At 40.1% G+C, this 13407-nt stretch overlaps 1 protein-coding gene and 1 long non-coding RNA gene across 2 annotated transcripts in view; one reads left to right on the forward strand and one right to left on the reverse strand.

Annotated features, from left to right (window-relative positions):
• KCNQ1 (potassium voltage-gated channel subfamily Q member 1) overlaps positions 1-13407 on the forward strand; it is a 344271-nt gene that overhangs the window by 268893 nt on the left and 61971 nt on the right.
• Positions 1045-11071, reverse strand: LOC121070479. Its single transcript, XR_005820103.1, has 3 exons — positions 11061-11071; positions 5018-5020; positions 1045-3387 (listed from the first exon to the last, which is right to left on the reverse strand). It is a non-coding gene; the product is annotated as an uncharacterized LOC121070479 (long non-coding RNA).

Below are 13407 nucleotides of genomic sequence, written 5' to 3' on the forward strand. Positions count from 1 at the left end.
TAATTTCACTTCAGAGCTTTGTAAAACACTCCCACAGAGGAAGTCAGTACACCTGCATCTACCTGGCAGAATGTGGTGGTGGTCCCCTTTGCAGATAAGCTACCTTTATCTGCATATATTTTTGTAAAGCAGATATATATAAACCGTACATGCACGCATCTATGTTTATTTCAAGATTTGAATTGAGAACATTTGCGAGAGTTGAAATTAGATCTTGCTTCCAAAAAATCTGTTTTTAAATTTTACGGCTTTGTTATGGTTGCATGTTTTATGTTACACGAATTACGTCCTTTAATGTGAATATCTGGAAGATACATTCGCCATCGGATTTAACTTGCATTTTGGAATGTCCACAAAAAAAGGATCAGCAGAGCAGTAATAAAAAACAGGCATTTACTAAATTTCTTTCTGACACATCTGTGAGCAGTAAAGAGACACAGGGTTTTACCAGCCCCGAACATTCAATCATAAGGGAAACTTTACAAGGGCAGGAACAACAGCGCTGTGAAAACATTCCCTAAACTGCCACAAACTCTGTACTTACTACTGAAATCCTTAGATAAATATTGAATGAAATTTCTTATTGCAAGGCATGTCAGAGTAAAACAAACACACTTTCATATCCACTTTTTTCTGCCTCAGAGGTACATCAGGTGACACAGAGGCATGTTAATTGAAGCTGATGTTTAAAGGCTTGATTTCCAAGCTCTGAGTTGCTACAGGTGCATCTCTTGTGGTTAATGGTAATGAGGGACTGAGGTCGTCAACACAGCAAAAGAAAACATCATGAATATACAAAATCTGTGTATGTGGCCACATACAGCTTCTGTATTTTTCTCTTTAGCTTAGCATCTCTCAAATGCTGACAAGTTAATTGAAAGATGGAGTCTGTTTTGTGTTTTGACAGTATTAGAAAAGGATGTTTATAAGAGAGGCACTAAAAGATGCAGACATCCCCTTAGTTTGTAAAGCTTCAGTTCTAGGCCTAGGTAAGCAGTGTTTTCACTTCTTGGGATGAGGAATGTTGCATTTATCTTGGGGTAAATTTTATTTCTCAGGTTTGTTTGTTTGTTTTGTTTCATCAAATTCTCTGACAGGATTTTCAGTATTTCAGAATTTCAGTACATTTTTGTCTGATGCAGCATGAAAATAACATTACAAAAAAGAAAAGTGTGTATTGCAATACCAATATGAAAAGGTTTCCTGTTTTTTAGGCACATTAATTCCAACTGTATGTATTGAATCAAATCTGGAGTGAATCTGCACATGGAAGGCTTTCTCTGTTCTTTTGCCTTTGTCTTTGGGAAAGCCAAAGTATAAGAAAATTACCAGAACGTTGAGTCTGTGCCCAGAACGTTTAAATTCACTTAATGCCAGGAAAATCAAATATGCACATCAGCAGGATACCAACAGTTGGTCAGATGGTAAAATAGTTAACTGTTTTTACCAGCAAGTCAGGCTGCGGAGAGGTGTGGGGTTTATTTATTTATTTATTTCATTTTATACAAAGATCTTTGGACAATATCTATTCACATACAGTTTCTGAACTCCAGGGCCAAAGGGATTTTAGCAGTGGTATTATTAGACTGGAGGCAAGTCATACAATGGCAGAAAATAAGATCAGAAATAGAAAAGCAATAAATATTGTTCCTGTGCATGGTGACTTGGATTTTTGTAGAACTCCAGGAGTTTTGATTCTCGATGACTGCTGGGAGTGTGCAGGAGGTACAGGGGGCTGACAACCACCATGCTGCCTCCCGTTATCACTTATCTCAGTTTTGGATAGGATATGCCACTGCTAGACTCAAAGCGAAGCATTGGCCTGGTTCAGGTGTGCCCCAGCAAAATGCTCACTGCAGGCTGAAGGTTGTATTTGTCCCCGTTGTGCTGATGTGGTGCTTCAGGTCAGCCTGCTGCTTTCTGTCTGACAGGATGATGCTTGTAGCAAGACCCTAAACCTGAAGTGGACAGTTAGTAAGAGTGCTAGAAAACAAGTTTCTACTCCAAACTTGCCTCTAGCTTTCAGACTCGTACTTTCCCTTAGCAAACTGATTTTTCAGGGCTCTGGAATAAATGAATTCTACAGGGGATAGTTTATTTAGCATCACGCCAGTCTGCAGCCTGCAGTCTCACCAGTGCCTAAATCAGGTTTTTGGTGTTAGGGCAACTGCCTCCTGGCTCGTCCCTGCTCATCGTGTGTCAAAAGATACAGCAGTCAACTGAGTAATAGCAGTCTGCCTGGGAAATACAATGATTTGAAAAGGAATTTTGTATTAACTTAAGAAAAAACTAAGGCTCTAAAGTGAGGTTACGTTTTGTTTGGTTTGGATGAAGACAGCAAATTTAAAACTTTTTTGTTACCATTTCCATATTGAAGTCTGTCAAAGTATCAAAGGCTAATTTTGAAGATTTGTAAGCAATTATGTGGTGATAATATGATAAACAAAAAGCATGACTAAGCTGTGTGGGCAATAAAAGGATGAGGTGAACTCTTCTGTTTGGTTTCCAGGTTGGTCAGAGAGAAGTAATTGCTGTGTTGCCCAAATTAGAAACCAGAACTCTGGTTTTGCTGTGCTTAACTTCAGCTACGCCCATCATGTCCTCACGGTGACCTCTCCATTTGTTTATGAATAATAGCTCATCAAGGAGCGAAGCAACCATTTTATTCCGAATTCTCTAATACAGTGCACATTTACTAACATCAAAGCAACCACTAAAGAAAGCCAGGCAATACTACCAACCACATGGAGAGGTAGTGTTTCTGTTAAATGTAGCTCCAGGTAATGATGCTGAGTTTTCTCCAGTGAGGATTCTTCTGCTCACATCTTCTCTGTCCAGAATAATCCTTAGTTCTCAAAGATGTGCAATTTACCTGTGTTATTCTTGCGTGTAACTGAAGAACATTGTTTTTATTCTCTAAAATCATAGCTTGATTCAGTTCTTTCTTGTTTAAAATGGAAGAAAAGGTACTTTATTCTGTACTCTCAGAATCCTTGTTTTCTCGTCTTTAAAAGCAGCCCTGCTGGTGCAGCATGCTGGGCATGTCATGAAGGGTCCTTAGGTTCTGCTGAAATCAGCAGGAACAAGGGGAGTTAGTCACGTTGATAACGTGGGATCATGAACAGTATAGATTTTCGTGGAAGGTGCAGAGACGCAAAAGTCGCAGGCAAGTGTTTGTTTGGTTAGCAGGCAGCTGAGTGCCACCTCACTGCCACTGAGGCCTGCATGAGGTTGTACTCCAGTGCTGGCCATGCATGGGAGTCTCGAGGCGAACAGTCTCCGTTTTTTCTGTGCAACCAAGGTAATGATATTTTCCTTGCTTTTTAAAGCATTTTCTAGTCTGCAAATGAAAAAAAGCTACCCCCAAAAAACAAAACAACAAAAAAACTAATAATAAAAAAAGCTAAATACTTACTGCTGCTCGTTCTTTTTAAGCTTTCTTTAAAACTATATAACACCACATTCATCGCAAAGCTTTTGAAGGCCAAGGCCATTTTACATCATGGTAATAGCAAAGAGTGCGTGAATGAGTTTTATTTCTAGATTAAGGGTAGATGGGTGCTGACATCTGTTAGTGTTTACTGAGAACATAAAAATGAAACCGACTAAACATTTTGTAGCACTGAACCTACCTTTGGCAATAGGAAGGCAAAAAGAAACTTCCCAGCTGGTGTGTAGCTCCCACTGAGTACAGGCTGTTTTTAGACTTCTCGAGGATTTGGCTCTAGGAGATTCAGAGATACTGAACATGTTCTCCAAAATTTTTTAGATAAACAGGTAAGTGCTCGAAGACAGTGGCAAAAAGCAATTTAGCAACAGTACAGGAAGACAACTTCAGGCTCCTTGGGTTTTTTTATCCCTAAGGAACTGTGCTTTAGAAAATTGGACTTCAATATGCATGGCAAAGCCGTGGTCAGGCCCTACTCAATCAGACATCGCTGGCAAAATTCCTGTCTAATTCAGCTACCAAAAATAGGTCACAGAGCTGAACACATAAAAATTCAGGCATATTTTGGAAAAGTACTATAAAAAGTACCTAATATAACATACTAACTATGTATTTGCCGATCTATCACTGTTTCTGTTTCAAATCTCTTCCTTCCTGTTTTTTCCACTCTTAGTGTCCCAAGGACCAAGAAAAATCATTTAAAAAAAAACACTGATAAATATGTTAAAGCTGCACCTTCTTCCCCTGGCATTTCTGGATTCTCTTGCCAATGCAGTTTGCTGTTTGATTTGGGTATTTCTCCATGACCTAGATTTTCTGTTTTGGCAAGCACTAAAAAGGAGGGGAAGCCCATCAAAGTAACGATATAGCAGCTTTAGCCGCTCTTTTCAGGAATGTTTTTCCAGCCCAGCTGGTAGCTTTGGAGAAAGGCTCAAAGGAGAAGGCTCAGACCTAGTAGTCTTCCAGCCTCCGGTGTGGCCTTGGGAACTGACCTGTTCTATAACAATATTTACTACTTTTTTTTTGGAAAATTTGAATTGAAAAAGGAATGTTTATAGAAGAGAACTCTCTTACTCCCTACCTACACATCCTTCTGGCTGGGAGAAACAAAAGGCACCTGGCCGGGAGAGGAGTTGGAGAAAAAAGGAGAGGTGGTGAATTTACAAAGTAATTGCGGCCGTGCATAAAGGTAGCCTAGCATTTCATGTCCCCTTTTATAAACATTGTGAGGTTTCTTTTTTAAAAGCATTGAAATGCTGCAATATTTTTTTTTTTTAAACTTGTGTTTGCTTGGGTTCAGCCCATCCTTTGCTGTGCATTGAACTTGCATAGAAGAGCGCTCCCACCTCGGGTGGGGGGATGGCAGGCCAGCCCCTGCCCCACTGCCTCCTAGCTGTCATTCCACCCAGGGGCTGTAATCGCAGGAAATAAAATCAACAGGAATGTTACACTAGTGTGTGTACATACCAGTCGTCCAAGTGACTTATTTATAGTCTGAGCCCTAATGTTTGTTCATTAAACTCTCACAGACCCCCCCTCCCCTTCAAGCTATAAAAGCCTATTTAATACACTCTTTCTCCAAAATCAGCAGCTCTCCAGATCCTGTTATGACAAAAACTCCAGCTCACGCTCCTGCAGCCCAAGCTTTGGCGTTATTAGTTTCCCCAGCATCGCTGTTGGGGATCAGTGCACAGCTCAGGGGCATTGTTTGTTTTTCATGTAAGAAAATACAGTAGCATTTCATAAAATGGATTGAGCTAAGGCGGCACAGTGACGGGTTGTTGGAAGCACTGCAGTAGTGCAGGCTGGAACATCATTAACCAAGGCACATAATACATCACTGTCCTATTTCACAGCCAGTGAAATGTGAGGAGCAAAATGAAAGGATCTTAAAACGCCATACTTGATTTTTGGTAGTTCTGGTCTAAAGAAACTAAAGCTTCTGGCTTTTGGAAGGCTGGGGAGAGACTAGATGGGGGGTGGGGGGGGTGGGGGGGGCGGGAAGAAAGGAGAGCCTGAGTGGACAAAGAATCAAAAATGACTCTTGGTTCAGACTTTAAATTCGTAAATTGAGTAGCCCTTGTTGTTGTCAGATAGGTATGGAGGGGTATTTAGGTACCTAACTGCTGTTGAAATCAGATGGAGTCAGACACTTGAATATGTTTCAGAGGTTAGTGTTAGACTTCTAGAGAAGGATTTCGGAGACACTGAACTTCACTTCTCCTTGATACAGCAAGTATGTTGGAGGCTTTTGTCTCGAGGTCAAATTTAGCGATGTGCCCCTTCTCTCGTTCAGGCATCCAGCTCCATTTCTTTACCTGTCACCTGCCGAAGCATAGTCGGCTGCTCTGCACTGCTCACTGGGCTGGTGCTCCCTGTTGGGAGCCCAAACCTGGACATTCACTAAGGAGTTTGCAGCCAGGGCATGCAGCACCATGAAACACCATCACCTAGTACTTTGTCTTTTCTTGAAATATAAGTAATTTTATTTATTTATTTATTTATTTATTCAGTGAAAGGGGGTTAAAATGTTATTACCTGCACAAAGAAAACTCAGTTCATGTTTAGGGAGGATGTTTTCCTTGACTCTGTTTATTGATAAAATCTTTGCTGCTTTTTGTTCTGCAACAGTGACAGGTAAAACACATTTCAAGTGCAACAAAAATATCTATTTTATGTTAGTAGCAATCCATACTAGAGCATTCCCCTAAGATTTTCTGAAGCTCCTAAATGCCTAAAAGAGCTGCTATGAGTTTAGCACAGGGCTGTGCCAGCCATCTGTTGTGGCTGATATCATTAAATACCAGTGGGGACTACATATTACAGAACAGGGAGCAAAGCTCTGGCATGGCATAGTCTCCCAGAGGAAACGATGGAAAGCCAGAGGCTGTATCTTTTTGGACCTTTAAAACAGCTCAGACTGAAGCATTGGAGCTTGTACTGCAGGGCATTATTGCAAACCTACCTACAAAAACAGAGGTGTAAAAGTTTCCTTGTTCTTCGGGGGCAGAAATCAGGATAAAGTCAGTAGGCCTTTGAGAGTAAGCTACCTCTTTGTGACTTCAGAGCACAATATTTTCCCATAATAAATTTGCATTGCAAATGAAACAACTTGAAATATGTGTCTCCAGGAGAAGTAGAAGGAATATACCTTATATGTATTTGCATTTCAATAGCAGCTAAAGTATGTGGTGCAGGTCTTCTGGTTGCATCTGGCTCTCTTGGATAATCAGAAGCCCAATGCCCAGAGGAATTGCTTTTGAAGGGAACGGTTCACAGCTGGGTCATGAGATTAGCAGTTTCACAGGGACTGACTGCTGGAAGAATTGCAGTCATTGGGCTCACGGAGTAAAACATTGCACTGCGTGATTATGTTTCTGAATGGTCAGGTTTTGTCTGTTTTACCCAGGTGAATAACATCCTGATGCTGTTCAGTTAAACAGCATTAGTGTCTGTCTTTGAAAATACCATTTTATTTCCTTCGCTACTCTGTGTGCATGCTTTACTGGTGACTGTTCTGTCTTCCCAACCTCTTCATCTGCAACAGGAATAGCAGCAGGTAAAGGACAATTAACAGCAAAGTACACCACAGAACACATTAGCAATTTGCAGTTACCCTGCAGTGATATCCACTAGCCAGACTTTTGCATTTGTCTGGGGCAATGTCCTGCAGGAACAACAGAGGAAAGGATGATTAAGGTGATAGGCTATGAAATTATGTCTACAATTCACTGGAATTCCTAAAGATGTGTTGAGGCACAGAAGCATAGATTGCCAGCAGGCATGTTCATACACAAAGATACAGAGAATTTTGTTCAGGCATGCCTAAACTCCTTGTGATAATGAAATATTTAAATGCAGTGAGTGTGCTCTGTGCCTGAATCATGCCAATATTTCATATTCAGAAATGTTTTAGCTTATTGTTCCTAATTTTTATTTATTTATTTATTTTTAAATAAAAAGATACCAGAAACAAGGAGATGTCCAGACCTTCAGCCCAAATCCTTCCTGTCTCATCACAAATCATGCCATGGCTTGCTCTTTTCTGTGAAAGAAGTCCATCTGAAAGTAATAGCTAAAGGGTAATTTTTGTTTACCAATTTCTTGCCAAAATATGTGTTATTCCTTTAAAAATACAAAGCATGTCAAAAACAACATAAATTAGAATTCTATTTGAATTGTAGCTACTGACATTTAATTATGAGATGCACAGTGTGCTCAGAAATGCTGTGAAGTAGTTATTTCTAAGATTTTCCTCAGCATAGCATGACAATGGTTAGTGTACAGATAAACTCACAATGCTGTGCTTCATCTCTGGATGTAGTCCATTGCTACTTATTATCTATCTTTATTTTGTTCCTGTACTTGGTTGCTACACAGATTCTTTTACTTTATCCTCGTTAGTACCCACAAGCACATCCTTCATGAACATTGCCAGTGTTCTTTGTTATCAAACACAGATGTGAAGAAACCACCGAGATTTTCTTGAATCTTTTTCAGTCATTGGAAATTTCTTTGTTGTTCTTTTTGGTTCCAGTCCAACTCTGTAGGAGTCAGTGATTGTCTTTCCACCAACTTCATTGGGATTTGGATCTTGTCTTTAATAGTTCCACTAAATTCATTTTATTTTCAGCCTTCAAGTATGTCTTAAAGTTATTTTATTTTAAAATGCATTACTATTTGCCATTTGACTTTCATGTATTTTATGTTTTTGAATGCCTTCTTTATATTCCGTAAGATGCTTCTTGTAAAATTCAGACACTGTTGCAGTCCTTTGCCCAGCTGCTCAACCTCTCGCACTCTCACTCTCTTTTTCAGAACTCTGCTTTCACTCAGCTGACAATAATCTACTTATCACTGGTCCTTATGGGTTTTAGTTTTAGATTTCACTCTGCATACATGTCCCCCCAAGCCAACTCTACCACCTTTTTCAAGTTCAGCAAATTTTGTCTACTGGACCTCTTTGCAAGTAAATGGCGCAAATTTCTTTCATCAAAATAAATTTAATCAAATCAGGCCATGTATTCACAATGATTTCAGACAGTGAAATTTGGAGCCTTATTAAATATTAGTTGTGTTTTCCAAGTGACAGGCTAGCAGTTCAAAATAATTTTTTTAGCAGGCCGCCTTCCTTTTCCAGGTTAACATGTGTATGTGGCTCCCCATGTTGCTTTTTGTCATTGTTTTTATTTTTTTTTCAATCAGAAGTGTTGTCTTTCTTTTCCAGTATTACAAAACATAATTTAACCTTTCGAATCTTAAATCTATCACTGCTGTCACTTAACAGCTCTCAGTGCTAGCATGTATTTTTTTCTGATGTACCATCAAATGTGCATTCAATCTTCTGAACTAGACTCCTGGCATTATAAAAGTCACCTTTCTTCATGTACAACAGTGGTATTAGGAGGATTCAGTCATACTGGTGTCCTTGCAAATGTCACCCGTAAATCCTTCTGCCAACCATTATCCTCCAGTTTTCGTATCCATAATTTTTTCTGCTGTCTTAGTGATTTTCTTGGACTCAAGAATAGTTAATGGTTATTAAAGCAGGGCCTAATCAACACAGTTAACCTCTAAAAACTGTTCTTTCAAGGTCCTTCTTTCAGCAGCTTTAACAAGCCTTGTTGTGTTTTCCTTTTGTCCCTAAGTAGCTGAAAAGGAATTTGATAGTTCTAAACCTCAGTAAAGGGAAGTCCCCCCAGGTTACCAAATACTTCTGCATTGTTCAAAAGCCAGATCTCCTCGGCAGTGCCCAGGAGCAGATGCAGAGCAAGAGATGAGGAACGGATGCACCCTCTGGTGTAAAAGCAGGAAAAGGCTATTCTCCTACCTCACTCATGGCAAATGGTGTCACCTGTACCAGCTCATCTGTGCTGGGAGGGATAGGCAAATGTGTTAACTTGCAGTGTTATGGGGATTTGGCTGTGAAGGATGTGGAAAGGAGCTGTGATACTACGCAGGAGCAGAAAGTACAGGCAGTACCGTGGCAGGGTGTTTAAAAAAAAAAAAAAAAAAGGAAGAGGAGGGAGGAGAAATGAGATCAGCCTTGTTCCCAGTCCTGGTGGACACAGCGCAAAAACCTCAGTGACTATTCGGTTATTTGTTCTCCTAACAGCGTCCTTACTATTGGGAAGAGCTGTGCCCAATCACTCTTCCTTCACGTGGTCAAGACAAGTCCATGAAGCCTTAAGAGGGGGAATTTGGCTGCTGTTACCCAGGCTTTCTCTTCCCTGGGTACAAACAGGGCAAGTGATCTCATTCTCCAGTGCTTTCGGTCCTGTATCTTCCTTGAGCAGGAAATTAATACAAAAATGGAAAGTAGTTTGCCATTAACATGGCAGTGATTATCCAAGGGCCAGACTCGGCATCCATTGAAGTCAAAGGGAAAAAAAATTTCCATCGACTTCCAAGGGCTTTGGCTCAAGGCCTAGGAGAACCTCTTCACATTTCTGAAGATTGCTAGGCTACTGAAAAAATAATGTACATACAGTGCTTCAGTGTACATATGTTGCTTTGATTATTTCATGAATATCACGTGCTTTGATGTTGGAGGCTACATAAAGACCGCCAAAAAAGATCTGTTAACTAATGACTGTGTTTGTGCTGTAGTAGGCAAATGCTGAAACTGAATTTGGCCTTTTTCCCCTGGGACTGAATCCAAATAAATGTCATGAAGTAACTGCACAAACAGCACTCACTGGAAAAAAAAGGTCTTTGTTTCACTAATAAGCTCTTTTAAGGAACAATGGATACAGTTTCTCAGTTTTCTTTATATCTGACAAAATAAAGCAGGCAAGAATTCTATTTTAAGGCTGTTTGAATGAAAGCAATGAAAATTGGTTTGCTTAACAAAGGTAACTTGACTAACTATTTGTTGTGGTTAGGGAGATGTGAGAACTCTATGAATGTTTCTGGAATCCTTAAAAGAATGCATGCAGCGTGTAGGTTTGCTTGTTTGTTTGGCTGGTGAGGGCAGTTAGGCTCCAGCACAGCATTTATGCAGGGCAGATTATACAGGCCGAAATACATGCTAGAGTTGCAAAGTTGTTAGAGGATGCTGATGTTAAGTAATCTATGAGAGTGTGTCTTTCAGTGGGTTGTTACACCATAATTTAGTTTGATTCCAATTGTTGCTGTTTTCTGTTATTTGTTTGTAGCTTTTCAGTGTCTATACTATGGTCGGGGGGTCAACTGCACTTCTAGTCAAATGTCCTGGAGCTAGGTGCCTCCTAAAGTCAAATTGCTCACACTGCATACTGGAGGAATTGTTAGGTTTTTACCTGTGGACAGACTTCTCCAAATCCAGCCATGTCCCCAAAGAAATTTGCTCTTCCCCTGCCAAAGGCTGCCATCCTCCTGTCTACTCTCACAACAATTTGTGTAGGATCTCCCTCATTTGTTTTAAGCAAAATCAACTACATTTGGTTTGCTAGTCATTGGTCTGCACCAAGATGATTGGCTCAGCCTGAAGCCAGCGGTGTAGGAAATGTTCATGCAAACAGTTCAATGAGCACATCGGTAGGGGTGATGCCTAATGAGGAGAGCAGGGAATGGTGCTGAGCAGCTGAGAGCAGCAAGCTCTTCCAACTCACAGCGGGGGCCCGAAGAGGACATCTGTTCATGGCTTCTGTCTACAGCTCGTTTGTAGGTCTGACCAGAATGCTTCTGGCAAAAAGCAATTCCTTCTGGGGGGAGAGGGGGAAAAAGTGGTCTAAACGTTTTCTACAGGGAAATGTTAATTTAAGAGAAATTCCAACAAAAAGTGAAATGGTACCTCTGGTGAAGGAAATGGGAGTTTTCCATTGAGATCAGTGGAGGTGTGATTTAACATGAAAATACCCATTTCAGGATTTCTCACAGAAAACTGCTTTCTAAATTGCAGATTACAAAGGGGTATTTATTGACTTTTTTTCATGAAATAACCTGGTTTCTCCACCAATTCTAACAGCTACCATCTTAGTGCTAAAAAAAGCAAAGTACATTTTGCTCCCATTCACCCCCATGAAGACTTCAACACAAAATTCTAACAGTAGAATTTGACCCTAAATATTTAAATGGTAAACTGTATTGAAGTGGATGAGTACAGCAGTAGCCACCAGTCCCAGTGCGCAACCAGTAGTGGCAGGTAGGCTCATTTCCACATGGCTCACCTGCTGCAAAGTGTGGGGAGCAAGATGCTTGCTGCCTGTTTTCTGCAGCACAGATTTACACTTGCTATCAACTCCAAGGCACTCAGTTTGCTGCCCACCGCTTTCACTCCTCCTAGCACGTGGTGCTTCTGAACACAAAGCCCTGGTGTGAATGCACAGGTGTGTTAGCTAAGTACTCTATATTTCTTGAAATGACTACACTGTGGTGGGGAAGAGTACATATTTTCCTGTCTATACTCAGACCAGAGCACTGTCATTTCTGATTTCTTTGTCCTGCAAATGTAATTTTTAAAAAAAGCTCATAGCACACTCGTTACAACATTAAACTTCAATAAATATCTCTCAGCAGATATTTAATGATAAGTAATTTGACAATCTGTTGCTGCAAGACTATCAAGGGAGTTTCAAACAGTATGCAGTAGATCCCCTCCTGGAACTGTGGAATTTCTTTCTCTACAATTACTTCTCTGTGTTGCTTAAAAACATTTTTGGAGAAAATTGCATATTCCATATTTAGAGTATGCCATCTCTTGTTTCTTCAGACAGGTGAAAAACATAGATGTTCATGAAGGCATAAATCCTGGGTGTTTAATCTTTCCAAAGAAATACAGTAGTTCTTGTACAAGGAGGAAATCATGAAAAAAATCACTAACTACTGAAAAAGCACAGAATATCTCAATATCCCTATTTATATAAAGAGTCAGAAGCTGTTTGCTTTATAGTAAAGAGTACAGGGAACTGATTTTTATCTCCTCCCCTCCAGATTTCAGTAAATAGAAGTCTCAAAGTGAAATTGTCTTCAGCGTTAACTGAGAAATCATGCTGTGATGCCACAGTCATAAGGATGCTTCCAACTTAAGTATTGCACTGTAGAATAAGCAAGAAATATCTTATAAGTAGAGCTTGTTAAAAGAGGAAAGAACGTAATTTAAGGATCAGTATATAAATATGTTGTAACTCTTTTTTTGAACCTATATTGCTTTTCCTAAATGTACTAAAACTGTAAAATAATATCAGTGGAAAATTGTAGCAGAATGATTTGTTTTCATAGTTCATTTATAGTTAATTTCCTGTACGAGTAATACAGGGAAAATGATTTAGCAGTGAGTCTAGTGTGAATTCCTTACAAGAAACCAAAAGATAAATAGCTTACTCCCTACTGCCTAAAGGTTTGAGAGCGTGGATGAACTGAATTAATGAAATCTTTGGACTCTTTGTGTGCTCCAGTATGGAAGGCATGACAAGTATTCCTCCGCTGTGCGGTTTATTTTATGTACATGTTCTCCAAGAAGGCAGTCTGGAGAGAATACAGGACAAGTGATCTCCAGCTTTGAAAACTGCAGTCTGCTTTTAAGCTCTCTTACGCCCAGCAGAAGGCTGTGGGCTTCCTACCCTCTGTACTGGGGAAAAAACATACAGCTAAGACGTTTTGCAATCAGGTGAATGTGGAAAGGGCTATTTGCTGGGCCCTTTTCTACAGAGAAAGGTAACGATGTCTTCCATATGGATGAGCTCAGTTGTGTAAATTCATCCTTCTAGTTTCTTTTATTGGAGCCAGAAGGATATTATTGGGGGGGGGGGCTCTCTTGTATCTTAGTGTTTGACTGCTGTTCCACTCAGATTGTTTTGTGCTTTCTTTGTCCATCTCTCAGCTGTTGCTCAGCTCCAGCATGCTGCCAGCATCCATTTCAGGGAAGGAAGAGAAGCAGGAAGGGGATAGACTTCTCAGCAGATCTTGGCAGGGTCTTTAGTTTGGCGTAATCTGACTCTTGCTTAAAAGAAACAAGTTAAAATATGTATAGGTGTTGC

The sequence above is a fragment of the Cygnus olor genome, chromosome 5 (genome assembly GCF_009769625.2).
Source record: "Cygnus olor isolate bCygOlo1 chromosome 5, bCygOlo1.pri.v2, whole genome shotgun sequence".
NCBI lineage: Eukaryota > Metazoa > Chordata > Aves > Anseriformes > Anatidae > Cygnus > Cygnus olor.